Here is a 15,252-nt window from a genome sequence, read left to right as displayed (position 1 = left end):
TGTGGTCCATGGACATCTGGAGGGCCACAGTTTGACCACCCCTGCTGTAGAGCCTGTAGAACAGAGGTGTTCTGCTAGGCCTAAAGATGAGGCCAGAAACAACACCGAAATTCAGGCCTCCCTGCCCAAAACATCGGCCAAGATTTCACTGAACTTGATACCTGAACCACCCCATGGGGAAATTAAAGGCGTTTTTTTTTAATTGATCTGATTTTAGAATGTTTTAAAATGAATACAGGGAGTGGCACCGTCAGATGACAATACTATGTCACTGCTGGGGGACACCTGGGCGTGCTGTTATACCTCTCTAGGAAATGCCAGAAGCTCTATGGTAAATCTTTTCCTCAGAAGCGATATAACAGTTTTGCAACTGATTTCACCCCTTCCCACTGGCTGCCATATTGCAGCCACTCATACAGGCTTAATCTAACCCACTTTCCATGGTTGATGAGAGGATAAAATGGAGGAGATGCCAACAATATAAGCCATTTTGGATTCCAAATGGGGAATAAAGCTATCTCTCTGCCGCTGAAACCAAGATCATCTTCAAATCAAAGAAGCATGCAACATGACCCAGGAGGTCCCATCCATCTCTATGATTCTATGATTCAATGAAGGGGAAATGGGACGGGAAGCAGATAGAAAAACAAGACCCCTCAAGCATAGCCCAATATAATGGTTTATTGCTTTATGTGCAGTCTGTGAGAGTTAGCCTACCATTTCCAGGAACACTGGAGGGGAAGGGACGGGAGAGTCAAGAGAGTTAACTGGAATAAAACTAGTATCAATTTCTGAGGAAATTAAGCTTTTGAAGTTACTATCAAATGGTCCTGAACTAAACAGATAAAAATATACGAACAGGGGAAAATGCACCATTTGTTCAAAATTATTACACAATTCACTATGTTGTCTACGGTTCACAATCACTCCTCAGCAGCAAAGGAGCTTTAAAAAGCATTTGAAAGACTCTCATTTGTTTAGCTAACAATAGAGTATCATACATTTGACTAAAGACAGTGATAAGATGTTGCCTCTGAGAAGGCTTGTTGAGTCTGGCCTAGGAAATTCTGGTAGATCTGGAAGTCATGCCTAGGAGATGGGAGGTCCCGAGGGGGGAAAAACTGGAAAAATTCAAGGTGGGAAAAAAACATTTTTTCTTTTCTTTTAAACAAGAAAAATTAGAAAATCCAGAGAAACACTGAAAAGAAACTCCCAAGAAATATTCTCCCTTTCAGAAAGAGTAAAATGCTTCTTAAGGAAAGATTTTTCACATTCCAACCCTACAGAATGAAAAAGGATGAGGACAAATGGGCAATTTGGAGCAGCATTAAAGGAAATAATAAAAAATTATTTAGTTTTCCTGTTCAAATGAGAAAAACAATTTCCCCACAGAAATTGATCTCTGTAGTCAAACGATCAGTTAATACCGGGAGATATCCAGCTCTCACCAGGAGGCTGCTAACCCTAGGCCTCTCCTATTTATCCCAGAAATAGAATAGAAGCATTTGTCAGAATAGTAAGGCAGACTCCATTAGAGAACAGTGGGGATTCCTTATATCTGCAGCTGCAAGAAGAGCTGGGTTTTTATGTCCCACTTTTCACTACTTTTCACTACCCAAAGGATTCCCAAAGCAGCTTACAAATGCCTTTCCCTTACTCTCCCCACAACAGACACCTTGTGAATTATGTGGGGCTGAGAGAGCTATAAGAGAACTGTGATTAGCTGTGACTATGGCTAGCCCAAGGTAATCCAGCTGGTTGCACATGGAGGAATGGGGATTCAAATCTAGTTCTCCAGATTAGAGTCCGCTGTTCTTTAACCACCACACCATGAAGGCTTCCAAGAGAAGAGAAGCTGGTGACAGAGAATTTGAATGTTGAAGATCTGAAGTTGATGCTAGAGAGTATGTATGGATCTAAATTTTTCCCTTTCTCCCATCAAATTAGATAATTATGCCTCCCATTCCGTCCTCAAGATGAAAGTTAGCTGTACAGATTGATATGAAGTGCCAGTGAGATTAATGTGGTACATTCCATCTTTTGTTTTGAATTCCTCAAGACAGAAAAAAAGAGTACCAATTCACCTGTTGCTCTAGGAGTATACTCTGGGAAACTTCAACTGGTAGAAAGGAGGACATCTAAAAGGGTGTTAAAAAAGATGTTAATATGAACATTTTTCTGATATATTTTCTGGAACCCACTAATATGAAAAACAAATCAATGGTCCACAGACTGGAAACACTGAATTTGCATTCCAGTTCCAAAAGAGGAGATGTCAAAGATTGCAGCAGCTATCAGACTATTGCATTAATTTCTCATGCGAGTAAGCCATACAATAAACACTATTATTATATATAGAATGAGAAATCTCAGATATTCAAATGGGGTTCAGAAAATGAAGATGGTTTGATGGATGAGAAAATGGAACCTCCCCAGGGACCATCCCCCCAGTTCCCACTCGGTGCCCAGAAAGGAATTGGAGACCCTACTTTATAAGTAATCATAGAATCATGGAACCAGTTGGAAGGGACCATACAGGACGCCTAGTCCAAACCCCTGCTCAATGCAGGATCAGCCTAAAGCATCCAAGATAAATATCTGTCTAGCCTCTGCTTGAAGACCGCCAGTGAGAGGGAGCTTACCACCTCCTTAGGCAGCTGATTTCACTGATGAACTACTCTGACAGTGAACATTCCCCCCCCCGCCCCGATATCTAGCTGATCCTGTTCTACATGTAGTTGAAACCCATTACTGCAGGTCCTATCCTCTGCTGCCAACAGGAACCTCTCCTTGCCATCCTCCAAGTGACAACCGTTCAAATACTTAAAGACAGCAATAATGTCCCCTCTCAACCATCTCTTCTCCAGGCTGAACATTCCCAAGTTTCTCAGCCTTTCCTCTCAGGGCTTGCTCCCCAATCACCCTCATCACTCTCCTCTGCACCCTGTCAATTTTGTCCACATCCTTTTTGAAGTGAGGCCTCCAAAACTGTGCACAGTACACTAGGTGGGGTCTGGCCAATGTGGTATACAGCAGGACTATGACATCTTGTGATTTCAATGGGATCCCTCTGTTGATACAGCCCAAGACTGCATTCACCTTCTTTACCACTGCATCACACTGTCTGCTCATATTTAGCTTACAGTCCACCAGTACCCCAAGATCTCATTCGCACACAGTTCTACCCAGAAGCGTATCTCTCATTCCATCCATCCAGTTATGAAAATGGGCTTTCTGCTAGCTCGTATTTATCTCTTGCTTGGAATTTTGACGTCGTTTGGTTCTTTAATTAGAAAATGTTGCATACCCCTGGATTAGCCAGCATAAACTGTAGGCTCAAAACCAGCAGGGGACATATTTTAATATTTAACGACAATGTGATTATGTGCAGCCTTAGGAAGGGGTAGATTCTGATCAATGAAGAGATCAGTAGGATAATGAGATAGGCCACATGTCTATTCATATTAAGGATTTCACAAGGATAGAATAAAAACATATTATGGAAATACTGGACTAACCCTTATCTCTGCCACAAGGTTAGAAATTTGTAGAAAATGGGAAAGAATGATAAGACTTTTTGCTGAATTCTGCAGAAGGCACTGATAAGATAACTTTTTACATAGAATGCATGGAAGTCTATTTGCAGTTTGATATATTCACTGGAAATTGGTCAATATTCTTCCTCTATCTTCATGAAAGTCTAAATATTGTTAGACCTATTTCAAAACTGAATTCTTTTGAAGCAGGTACGGTCAGTGGGAATTGCTAAGTGCCTTAAAAGAGTCTCCCCCCCCCACACCCATTTTAAAGAGAGAGAAGGGCTCTGTTGATACAGCCCAAGACTGTATTTGCCTTCTTTACCTCCGCATCACACTGTCTGCTTATATTTAGCTTACAGTCCACAAGTACCCCAAGATCTTGTTCACACACACTGCTGCCCAGAAGTGTATCTTCCATCCTGTATGCATGCTTCTCATTTTTGTGACCCAGATGTAGAACTCTGCACATATCCCTATTGAATTACATCTTGTTTTCATTTGCCCACTTTTCCACTGTGTTCAGATCTTGTTAAACTCTATCTCTGTCTTCTGGGGTATTCGCTACTCCTTCCAATTTGGTGTCATCTGCAGATTTAATGAGGAGTCCCTCCACTCTCTCTTCCAGATTATTGATAAAAAGGGATAAGGTAAAGGTAAAGGTATCCCCTGTGCAAGCACCGAGTCATGTCTGACCCTTGGGGTGACGCCCTCTAGCGTTTTCATGGCAGACTCAATACAGGGTGGTTTGCCAGTGCCTTCCCCAGTCATTACCGTTTACCCCCCAGCAAGCTGGGTACTCATTTTACCAACCTCGGAAGGATGGAAGGCTGAGTCGACCTTGAGCCGGCTGCTGGGATTGAACTCCCAGCCTTATGGGCAAAGCTTTCAGACGGCTGCCTTACCACTCTGCGCCACAAGAGGCTCTTTTTTTTTTAAAAAAAAGGGATGGCGGTATATAAATATAAATCAAACAAATAAACAAACAAACAAATAAAGATGTTTAAAAGTACAGGACCCAGTGCCTGTGGAACACCACTGCTCACCTCCCTCCAATCTGATGAAATACCATTGGTAACTACTCTTTGGGTGCGGTTTCTAACCAGTTTCCTCTCCACCTAACCATCTGAAAATCCAATTTGCAGTCCTCCAGTTTATCCATCAGAACATCATGGGGAACCTTGTCAAAAGCCTTACTGAAATCCAGGTAAACAACATCAACTAATAAGGCCACCCCTTGGTCAAAGAAGGAAACCAGGTTGGTCTGGCAGGACCCCTTGTAGACAAATCCATGCTCACTTCCTCAGATCAACAAATTGTCCTTCACATGTTTGCAGATCACCCCCTTTCAAATCTGCTCCATTATTTTCCCTGCACTGAGGTCAGACTCACTGGCCTGGATCATCTGTCCTAACTTTTCTGAAGATTGGGATGACCTTTGCTCTCCTCCAGTCTTCTGGCACATCTCCAGTCATCCAAGAGGTCCTAAAGATGATGGATCTTGGAGCACTCTTGGGTAGGAAGAGAGCATTAGGAAGATTTTTAAATTTACTAACTAATTAAGAAAAAAATGTTTATTTACTTATTTCATTAGTGTTGTAGGCTGCCACTCCCAGACAGCTGGCTGGCTCGCAGTGGCTAACATTAAAATTTCAAAGACATGTGTAAAAACAATAAAATACCTTACAAACAATCAAACCCTCTCCCCAAAGTCCTCCCCTCCCTACTCCCCGACTGCCAATACACAAAAAGAAAATGCAAGCCAGATAGGAGGAGTGGTCTATGATACCCTCCTCAATCTGACCTCAACCAAAGGCCTAGTGGAAAAGCCCATCTTGCAGGCCCTGTGGAACTGCATTAGTTCCTTGAGAGTCCGCAGCTCTTCTGGGAGCTCATTCCACCAGCCCTGGTCCTTGTCAAGGCCAGGTGAACCTCATGTGGGCTGTGGATCACCAACCAGTTGGTTTATGCAGAGTGAAGAGTCCTGTGAAGGGCATAGGGTCCTTCAGATATGCTGGGCCCAGAACATGGGTGGCCTTAAAGGTCAGAACCAAGACCTTGAACCTGATAATGACCAACTCTTCTTCTTCTGAACTTGATCTGGAATTCAACTGGCAACTGATGCTGCTGCCTTAGGGCTTGATCCATTGTTGTCAGTGCTTTGCTAGCGTAATAGGAACTTCCCTGGTGCATGAGTCTCTTCCACACATCTTTTGACAGAGTGTGGCTCCAGGTGGCTATCCAAACAAGTGGGAAGGATCCAACCCAAACTTCCCTAATCAGATAAGTAACTTCTTACATGCATGCAGAGAAAAAGGTGGTGGGAGCCAATTAAAAATATTGCTTCTTCCTCCTCTTCCTTCTTCTCCTCCTCCTTTTTGCAATTTCAAATAAGATCAGTTGCAGAGAGTGTTTTCTTTGGGGACAGCTCGCTAATGAAACAAGCCAAACAAGTCAGACGCATCTTTGCATGCATCCTGAAAAATACATGAATCTTTATATATATATATATATATATATATATATATATATATATATATATATATATATATATATATAATATAATAATAATAACAACGAAAGAACAGAAGCATACGTGGGTGTCTTGCCTACAGTCCGTGTTCTTAGGTTGTGCACAGTTCGTTAGCCATAAATAAATAAGCGCTTTCAGAAAAATGTAAGATTTACAGTCAAATTCGGCAAGAGCTCATAGCCCCCCTCTCCCAATCAGGCTTTCCTATTAACAGAGAAGCACTAAGCATATAAAATGCTTTCAGACAGGAACCGTGAGCTCTTTCTTTAAGCTATCAAATTTGGCTGGCTGGCTATTAAGATTAGAGGATCCTGGCCTGTTATTTTATTACATTATATTAATAATTAGCTAACTATATAATCCTAATTAATTATGAGATGTTATTGTAATTGCTATGGTTTTATAGAAAGATTTATTCTATTGTTTCTGTTTTATTATATCTCTTAAGCGTTGCTATTGGGATTGTATATAGTATTTGATATTCTGGTCAATGACTGGAATGAATGAATGAATGAATGAATGAATGAATGAATGAATGAATGAATGAATGAATGAATGAATGAATTCCTGGGATTGGAATAAAAGCTCAGTGCAGATTCAGCCTAGGTCTCCATCCCTCCATTAGAAATCTCTTATTTTCTGGGTGACCATTCATTCATTCATTCATTCATTCATTCATTCATTCATTCATTCATTCATTCATTCAGGAAAATATAATTTTGTGAAGACAGGCTGCATAAAAAAATCTCCATAGGTTACTTACAATGCAGAGTGACACCAGTCTAATGTAGTTGCGCTATCACTGGTTGCAGTGGCATGTTTAGGGTATGGCGACCGGAACTCAGTGGGGGCCTACTGGGCCCTATCGAGCCCCATGGGTGGTGGGAGCCACATCCCCCAACCAGCCCACACCCAGTGTCACCCACCCCAGAAGCTTGGGAGCAAGTCACAGGTTCACTTTGCTGAAACCATTTCTTGAACTTTGGTGTGATATACAAGTGTAGAGTCTCAATATCGAAGGGAACCTTCACACTTGTGCTGCTTGGAGTCTGCACACATGTTCAATGAGCGATGTGCATGCTCAGCTACTGACAGAGCATGTGTATCACTCTGTTTTGGTTCTTGCAGTCCACAGGCTGCATAAGTATGACATGCCCCTAACAATCATGGATATAAAGGCCCCATTACAGTGCAGCTGGCACCACAGAGCATGTGCTATGTGTGCTACTAGGATAAGGCACTTCTGGATGTGTGATGCAGCGGTAAAAAAGGTGAATGCCATTTTGGGCTGTATCAACAGGAGCATCACATCAAAATCACAAGATGTCATAGTCCCATTGTATACGGTGCTGGTCAGACCACACCTGGAGTACTGTGTGCAGTTCTGGAGGCCTCACTTCAAGAAGGCCATCGATAAAATTGAAAGGGTACAGAGGAGAGCGACGAAGATGATCTGGGGCCAAGGGACCAAGCCCTATGAAGATAGGTTGAGGGACTTGGGAATGTTCAGCCTGGAGAAAAGGAGGTTGAGAGGGGACATGATAGCCCTCTTTAAGTATTTGAAAGGTTGTCACTTGGAGGAGGGCAGGATGCTGTTTCTGCTGGCTGCAGAGGAGAGGACACGCAGTAATGGGTTTAAACTACAAGTACAACGATATAGGCTAGATATCAGGAAAAAGTTTTTCACAGTCAGAGTAGTTCAGCAGTGGATTAGGCTGCCTAAGGAGGTGGTGAGCTCCCCCTCACTGGAAGTCTTCAAGCAAAGGTTGGATACACACTTTTCTTGGATGCTTTAGGATGCTTAGGGCTGATCCTGCGTTGAGCAGGGGGTTGGACTAGATGGCCTGTATGGCCCCTTCCAACTCTATGATTCTATGATTCTATGATTCTAGGAACAGACTGGGGTCTGAACCTTTGTGTTTTGATATCTTAATCTGATAGTTTAGTGACTCTAGCCAGGGGTAGGCAAACTGTGGCCCTCCCAAGCCTCACTGTCTTCCCCCTAACCTACAGGAATTCCCCAGCATGGAATTGAGAAGCCTAAGGGGAAACAATCTCTGTAGTTGGGAGTTCTGGGCTAATTCTGCACTTACTTTGTTTATTCTGTTGTGGATCCTGCTGAATTCAAATTGATTTGAACTCGGATCTTCCTCTATCCCCCCCTCCCCATTGAAACAGAAAAGTGTTCTGCACATGATTAGGGAAGCTCAGAAGGGGGGAAGCCAAGCGCAGCAGGAGCCTCTTTCTTTCTATTCCTGAAGGGGGGAGGGGAAGGATTGGAAACAGCAAAAGAGGGGGAATAAATCCAAGAGGCAAATCTCTACCGAGAGAAGTTAGGACTTCTGGAGTTTCTGTCGAGAGAAGTTAGGACTTCCCCTTTAAGGGAAGCCTTGCAACATGGGCATGAGGAAGCCTTTGAACTGAAATCCTGGCCAGTCAGGGCTTTTCTTCAGCAGTGGAGGCTCAGCAGCAAGTTATTTCAGGGAAAGCAGAGAGCTGCACCTTTAGTCATGCCAATTTTTCAAATATTGAGGGTTATATCCAATCAAGGATATTGTGGGGAAAAGGTAGGGTCACTCTGGATCAATCATGCTTGATCCAGAGGGAAAATTTAAATCGGCCAAAATCAAAATTGAAATTGCATTCAGTGTGGATGGCAGGGATTAAATCGACCTGGGATTGGAATAAAAGCTCAGTGCAGATTCAGCCTATGTCTCCATCCCTCCATTAGAAATCTCTTATTTTCTGGGTGACCAACTACAATAAGGATCTCTAAGACAACAGAAAATCAGTAAAGCTGTATTGCAGGAACTAAACTTTTCAATATATTACAAAAGTTTGCCAATCAATGTCACCTGTTATATTTAGGCTTGACTAAATATTCCAGGTGTTGCCACAAACAAACTGAAGGTCATCCTTGTCAAATGATATTTGTTTGGTTAATGAGTTGCCTTTGGAACATATTATGTTCATTTTGGTTGGGAACAAAACATCAGCGGCTGCAGAGTTTAGCCACATATTGCTTGGGCTGGATCCCAGTGACCTTTTCTGCCAGTGGAAGGTTTTGCCAGTCCCCCCCTCCCTGCCCCACAATAGACTCTCCCCATTTCTCTCCCATCTTGACCTTGAAGGGACCCCTGTGGCCTACAAGCAATATTCTGAGGGCTCAACCATCTATACACGGTTGAGATCTGTTGTGCTGTGCCAACAAAAATGATCTGTAGGTTCAACTTGTGTTTTTTAAAATGTCAAATGAGTGTTCCTAGTTCTGCTTCGATAGCTATGGCTGCATCCAGACATTATGGTGAGCTTTAATTAAACCGCAGTTGGGCCTGAATACAGCTTGTTTCCTGCTCTTGCATTCCCACCTCCCTCTTCCTCCATTGCATGGAACTTGATGAAGCACAGCAGCCCAGTTTAGTAAAGCTCCGCTCTGCCATGGGCCCTGAAAACAGAGATTGGGGCAAAGAGTCTGCTCCCCACCAGCTAGGAGTTGAAAGTGCAGCTGCATCACCACATCCTTGAGTCTCTCACTGCTCACAGCACCCTCCCAGTTGCTTTCAGAGAAGGGCACCAAACATCAGCTCACCATCCACCAGTGGCAGGTGGCCACTCTCACCCCTTCCCTAAGCATCCAGTTCACAGCTTGCAGATCAGGCAGGTATAGGGACACCAGGGCCTAGGGATGCCAATCCCCAGGGGGGACATGGGGATTGCTTGGAATTACAGCGTATCTCTAGACCTTAGAGATCAGTTCCCCTGGAGAAAATGGCTGCTTTGTGCAGTGGATGCTATGGCATTGTACCCAACTGAGATCCCTGTTCTCAGGCTCCTTCCCCAAATCTCCTGGAGAGTTCCATCCTTGCTCTGACAGCCCTCCCCCACATCCCTTGCAGGTGTCTGGGAGGGGGAACCTGGCAACCCCACCTTGGCCAGAGGTGATTTTACCTGATGTTACCTGTCCTGAGTCAACCAGAAAAGGACAGACTATAGAACTGAATTTGTTACTACTACTACTACTACTACTACTACTACTACTACTACTACTACTACTACTTATTTGAGCACAAATATCGTATCACCTCTGGCCCCCCTCTTCTCCAAGCTTCACAAACCCAACTCTCTCCGTCTCTCCTCATAAGGCATGGATACCAATCTCTTAGCCATCCTAGTCACCCTTGTCTGAACACGTTTCAACTTATCAATATCCTTATTGAATTGAAGAGCCCCAAACTGGACATAATATTCCAAACTAGCTTCAAAGCCCGTTCGCTGGCCGCACCCTGATTGGCCCTATTCCAACTCGGACACCCCGGACACGTTCCACCTCCCAGGCTGTTTCACAAATATTAAGAGGAACAATGGATAAGGATGAAGTCCTGCCAATGCTGAATAGAGTGGTATTAGAACTTCCCTTGCTCTACATTCTATGCTCCTAGCCTGATAGAGCATTAGCCTTCTTAGCTGCCATATTGCACTGTTGGCTCATATTCAATTTATTGTCCACCATAACTCCTTTGTCCCTTTCACATGTGCTACTATCAAATACCCCATCTTGTATTTGTGCATCATATTAACCAAATGTAATACTTTACACTTCTCCCTATTAAAATTCATTTTGTTGGCTATGAGTGCCTTCCAGCTCAACCTCCTATCTGATTAACTGTGCTGTCCTGAGCAGAGTTACACCATTGAAGTTAACGGTCATTGGAGGATGTATCTCTTCTTCAGTTTACACGGTGATTAACAAGTCTTACAAAATGTCCCTTAGATATTGGTGATTTCAGTTTCACACTTTGCTTTAATTTTAGAAGAACTATAATAACCCATTAAACGTTGAGCAGATTGTTTGATCAATTAGTTGCTTTGTTGTCAAGGCAACATATGTACTTATAATAAAGTAACCTGTGATCTTTGTTTATGTTGTTATTGATAATTTTAATACTGGTTTCCTCCAAGGGGCTTAGGACAGCCTGCATAGAATCCGTTTGTCCTAACAACAACCCTGTGGGGCAGGCTAGACTCACAAGAGAAACTGGGAAACTTAGTCTGTTTCATGTCACACTTATGGTGCACAGGGCTTTGTGGTTTTGGCAAAAAGAGGCTGACATGGCTTTTCTTCTAGAATTTAGCTACTGCTAAGGCTATTGCTGTGAGGGAGGCAAGCATGATACTGCCCAATCTCAACAGATCCTGGAAGCTAAGCAATGTCGGTACTTGGAAGCAAGACCACCAAGGAAGGCTCTGCAGAGGAAAGCAATGGCCAACCCCACCGGCTTCCAGCTTGCCCTTTGCTGGGGCATAAATCTGTTGTGGCTCAATGTGGGGATCTAGAAGAAGAAGAAGAAGAAGAAGAAGAAGAAGAAGAAGAAGAAGAAGAAGAAGAAGAAGAAGAAGAGCTGGTTCTTATATGCCGCTTTTCCCTACCCGAAGGAGGCTCAAAGCGGCTTACAGTCGCCTTCCCATTCCTCTCCCCACAACATACACCCTGTGAGATGGGTGAGGCTGAGAGAGCCCTGATATTTTTTATTGTGTTTTAACTATTTATGTTGTAAACCGCCCTGAGACCTATTGGGAGAAGGGCGGTCTAAAAATTAAATAATAATAAAAAAATAATAATATCACTGCTCGGTCAGGACAGTTTTATCAGTGCTGCGGCGAGCCCAAGGCCACCCAGCTGGTTGCATGTGGGGGAGCACAGAATCGAACCTGGCATGCCAGATTAGAAGTCCACACTCCTAACCACTACACCAAACTGGCTCTCTAGCTGGGGTTGGGTTGCCATGTGGTGGTTATTGCAGGCAATGCAAAAGCCAGTTGTCAATTTGATTCCCAGTGATCAGTTTGCTGTAAAGGTGCAACTTCAGGTAAGACACCTGCACAAGCCTACTTTATAGAGGAAGTCCTACCACCAATGGAAGATGCTCAGTGAATGCAATGCCCAATGGCAGTGGGGACAAGAAACACACACGATTTGTGCACTTGGCTGCTGTCTCAGAATGGGAGATAACCCAAGATGTCTGCAACGTGGCAAGGGCTTCTGGGACAATGTCTCACCCTAGTGGGAGAAGGGCTAGGATGAATGGTGGTATCCCCTTCTTTTGCTCTCTGCTTAGGCCTGCGGGAAACATAAGGGATGAATGGAATGTGAGGAAATCATAGAACCATAGAATCATAGAGTTGGAAGGAACCTCCTGGGTCATCTAGTCCAACCCCCTGCACTATACAGGACACTCACAGCCCTATTGCTCATCCACTGTCACCTGCCACCCCCTTGAACCTTCACAGAATCAGCCTCTCCATCAGATGGCTATCCAGCCTCTGTTTAAAAATCCCCAAAGATGGAGAACCCACTACCTCCCGAGGAAGCCTGTTTCACTGAGAAACCGCTCTAACTGTCAGGAACTTGTTCCTGATGTTTAGACGGAATTTCTTCTGAATTAATTTCATCCCATTGGATGAAATCATGTGCTACTCTCTCCAGCCTAACCACAAAAAGAGAAGAAGAGTGTTGTGACTGTAAGAGCAGTCTGTGATCAACCATTGCAGAAGGATCCATAGAAGCCTGCAGGTGACCAAGGACATTTATAGAAGAAAACCTGAGGCCAGTTCAAGACTTAAGAAACAACATATAAAGCTAAGTATTATTTCCCCTCACAGGTACCTTGTCACTCCTTTGGAGGTGGTTGCTATTCATTTTCTGTTTGACATCACCATCTTTAGATTAATCCATGAATCTCACTCAAAAGCTTCTGCCCTTAAGAATGTACATAACTTCCCTCAAAGTTTCTTGGAGATTGGAATGCCCATCAACATTTGCTCCAGACCTTGCTTTGGGCTACATTGGACGACAACTTAGCAGGTTAGGAAAACCCTCTTGGGAAGATGCCTAGCCTTGTTGACTTCCTTCAAAATCCCTCCAATGTTTTGCCTCAAGGATTCTTGATTCCCCCTTGACTTTGACCTGGAGCCAAATTGGGTGGCCACATTCAGCTTGTCCTCCTGACACACGTCTCCGGCATCTGGACCTCTAGCAAAAAAAGCGAAGGAACATGTCTGCTTGGGAAAGGAGTGTGGGTAAAAAAAATACTCTCCCCTCGCTAATATCGTTAGATGGGGGAACAGTGCTGAGGCGAGAATTGCTCAGAATTTTAAAGCTCTGAGATCCGCAGAGCTGCAGGAGGTTGAGGCCAGGAATTCAAAACTGCCTGTTATGAACACCGGAAAAAGAGACTCTCGCTGCTGGCCTCTGATGAGAGGATCAAAAAGCACAGCAGGGGAGACCTAACCATTGTAAAACCAGCTTTGTACCTTGGCGACTGACTTCAAAACATCTCCTGGGCTTCTCGTTCCTCCCTGTCAAAGAGAGGTGTTTGTCCTATTGTTAACAGCCTTGCATGTCATTAGCTGGACAGAAAACATATTTAAGCCAAACATATAACTAATGTAGGTTATATATTGACAGTGTGGTTTAGGGGTGCAGGGGTAGTCAAACTGCGGCCCTCCAGATGTCCATGGACTACAATTCCCATGAGCCCCTGCCAGCGTTTGCTGGCAGGGGCTCATGGGAATTGTAGTCCATGGACATCTGGAGGGCCGCAGTTTGACTACCCCTGGTCTTTACGGTGCCGATGGCCTTGAATCTGGCTCTTCTACTGGAGACCAAGACGACTAGCCGTCCGAAACTTGGCTTAGGGTGATACAGCAAGGGGCTTGCCTCTCAGCTTGGTGATAGCCAGCTTGATGTTGTGGTTAAGAGCAGCAGATTCTAATCCGGAGGGCCAGGTTTGATTCCCCGCTCCGCCACATTGGGCTAGTCACAGTCCTGATAGAGCTGTTCTCACAGAGCAAGCCTGCCAGGAGTCTCTCAGCCCAAGCTACCTCACAGGGTGTCTGTTGCAAGGAAGGGAAGGCGACTGTAAGCAGCTTCAGGTTGTGAAAAGCGGAGTATAAAAACGAATTCTCCTTTTTCCTAGCATTTGTTGCCAGGGGCTCATGGGAATTGTAGTCCATGGACATCTGGAGGGCCACAGTTTGCCTACCCCTGGCTAGAGTCACTAAACTATCAGATTAAGATATCAGAACTCCAAGGTTCAGACCCCAGTCTGTTCCTCTGGAAGGTCCCTGGGTGGCCTTGGACCAGCCACACAACCCTCAGCCCAGTCTGTCTTACAGGGTTGTTGGGAGGATAAAATGGAGGAGAGGAGAACAATGGAAGCTATTTTGGGACCCCATTGGGGAGAAAGTGCAGTTGCCAGCCTCCAGGTGGTGCTGAAGAGAGACCGTTCTAGATGGAGACAGAGCTCTCTGTTACTTTGCAAGCGCCACGTCCCCATCACTTTTGCCAATGTGATACTTTGAGATTATAGCTAATTAAGCATTATGGACCCAATGGCAAAATTTAATATATGAGAAAATAGCCATTGAGGAGCAGTTTCTTCTGAAAACATAGTGACAAGCCTAGGGACCCGTTCTGGCTGCTTTACACAGTAATTTTGTTCTTGTTGGAAATAAAAATAAAATTTTGAACTGCCATCGTCGATGCTCTTCTCAGCTAGCTTCCAGGTGGTGCCTGGAGCTCTCCCACCATTACAATTGGTCTCCAGACTACGGAGATCAATTTCCCTGGGAAGGCAGATGCTATGACATTATACCCCACTGAGGTCCCTGCCCTCCCCAGGCTCCACCCCCAAAGTCTCCAGGTATTCCCTTTTTTAGATCTTGCAATCCTAGGAGAAAAGCAGGGTATATATGAAATCTATAGTGCTTCACAGTCAGAGTAGTTCAGCAGTGGAATAGGCTGCCTAAGGAGGCGGTGAGCTCCCCCTCACTGGCAGTCTTCAAGCAAAGGTTGGATACACACTTTTCTTGGATGCTTTAGGATGCTCTGGGCTGATCCTGCGTAGAGCAGGGGGTTGGACTAGATGGCCTGCATGGCCCCTTCCAACTCTTCTATGATTCTATGATTCTATGAAATGTTTTTTGTACTTGAACACAGAAGGACCAGGCTGACTTAGATGTCATCAGACCGCACCTAAAGTAATCCCACTGCAAGAATGATCTCCTAGTTAGAAACATATGTTGCACGAACCGGGTTTTTAAAAAAAAACTTATTTGAATGTCCATATCAAATTGCAAAGTATGAATGCAAAAACTATGCACCTTCCAGGTAAATACATCGGA

The sequence above is a fragment of the Paroedura picta genome, chromosome 9 (genome assembly GCF_049243985.1).
Source record: "Paroedura picta isolate Pp20150507F chromosome 9, Ppicta_v3.0, whole genome shotgun sequence".
Taxonomy (NCBI): Eukaryota; Metazoa; Chordata; class Lepidosauria; order Squamata; family Gekkonidae; genus Paroedura; species Paroedura picta.
This window is presented reverse-complemented; position numbering follows the sequence as displayed.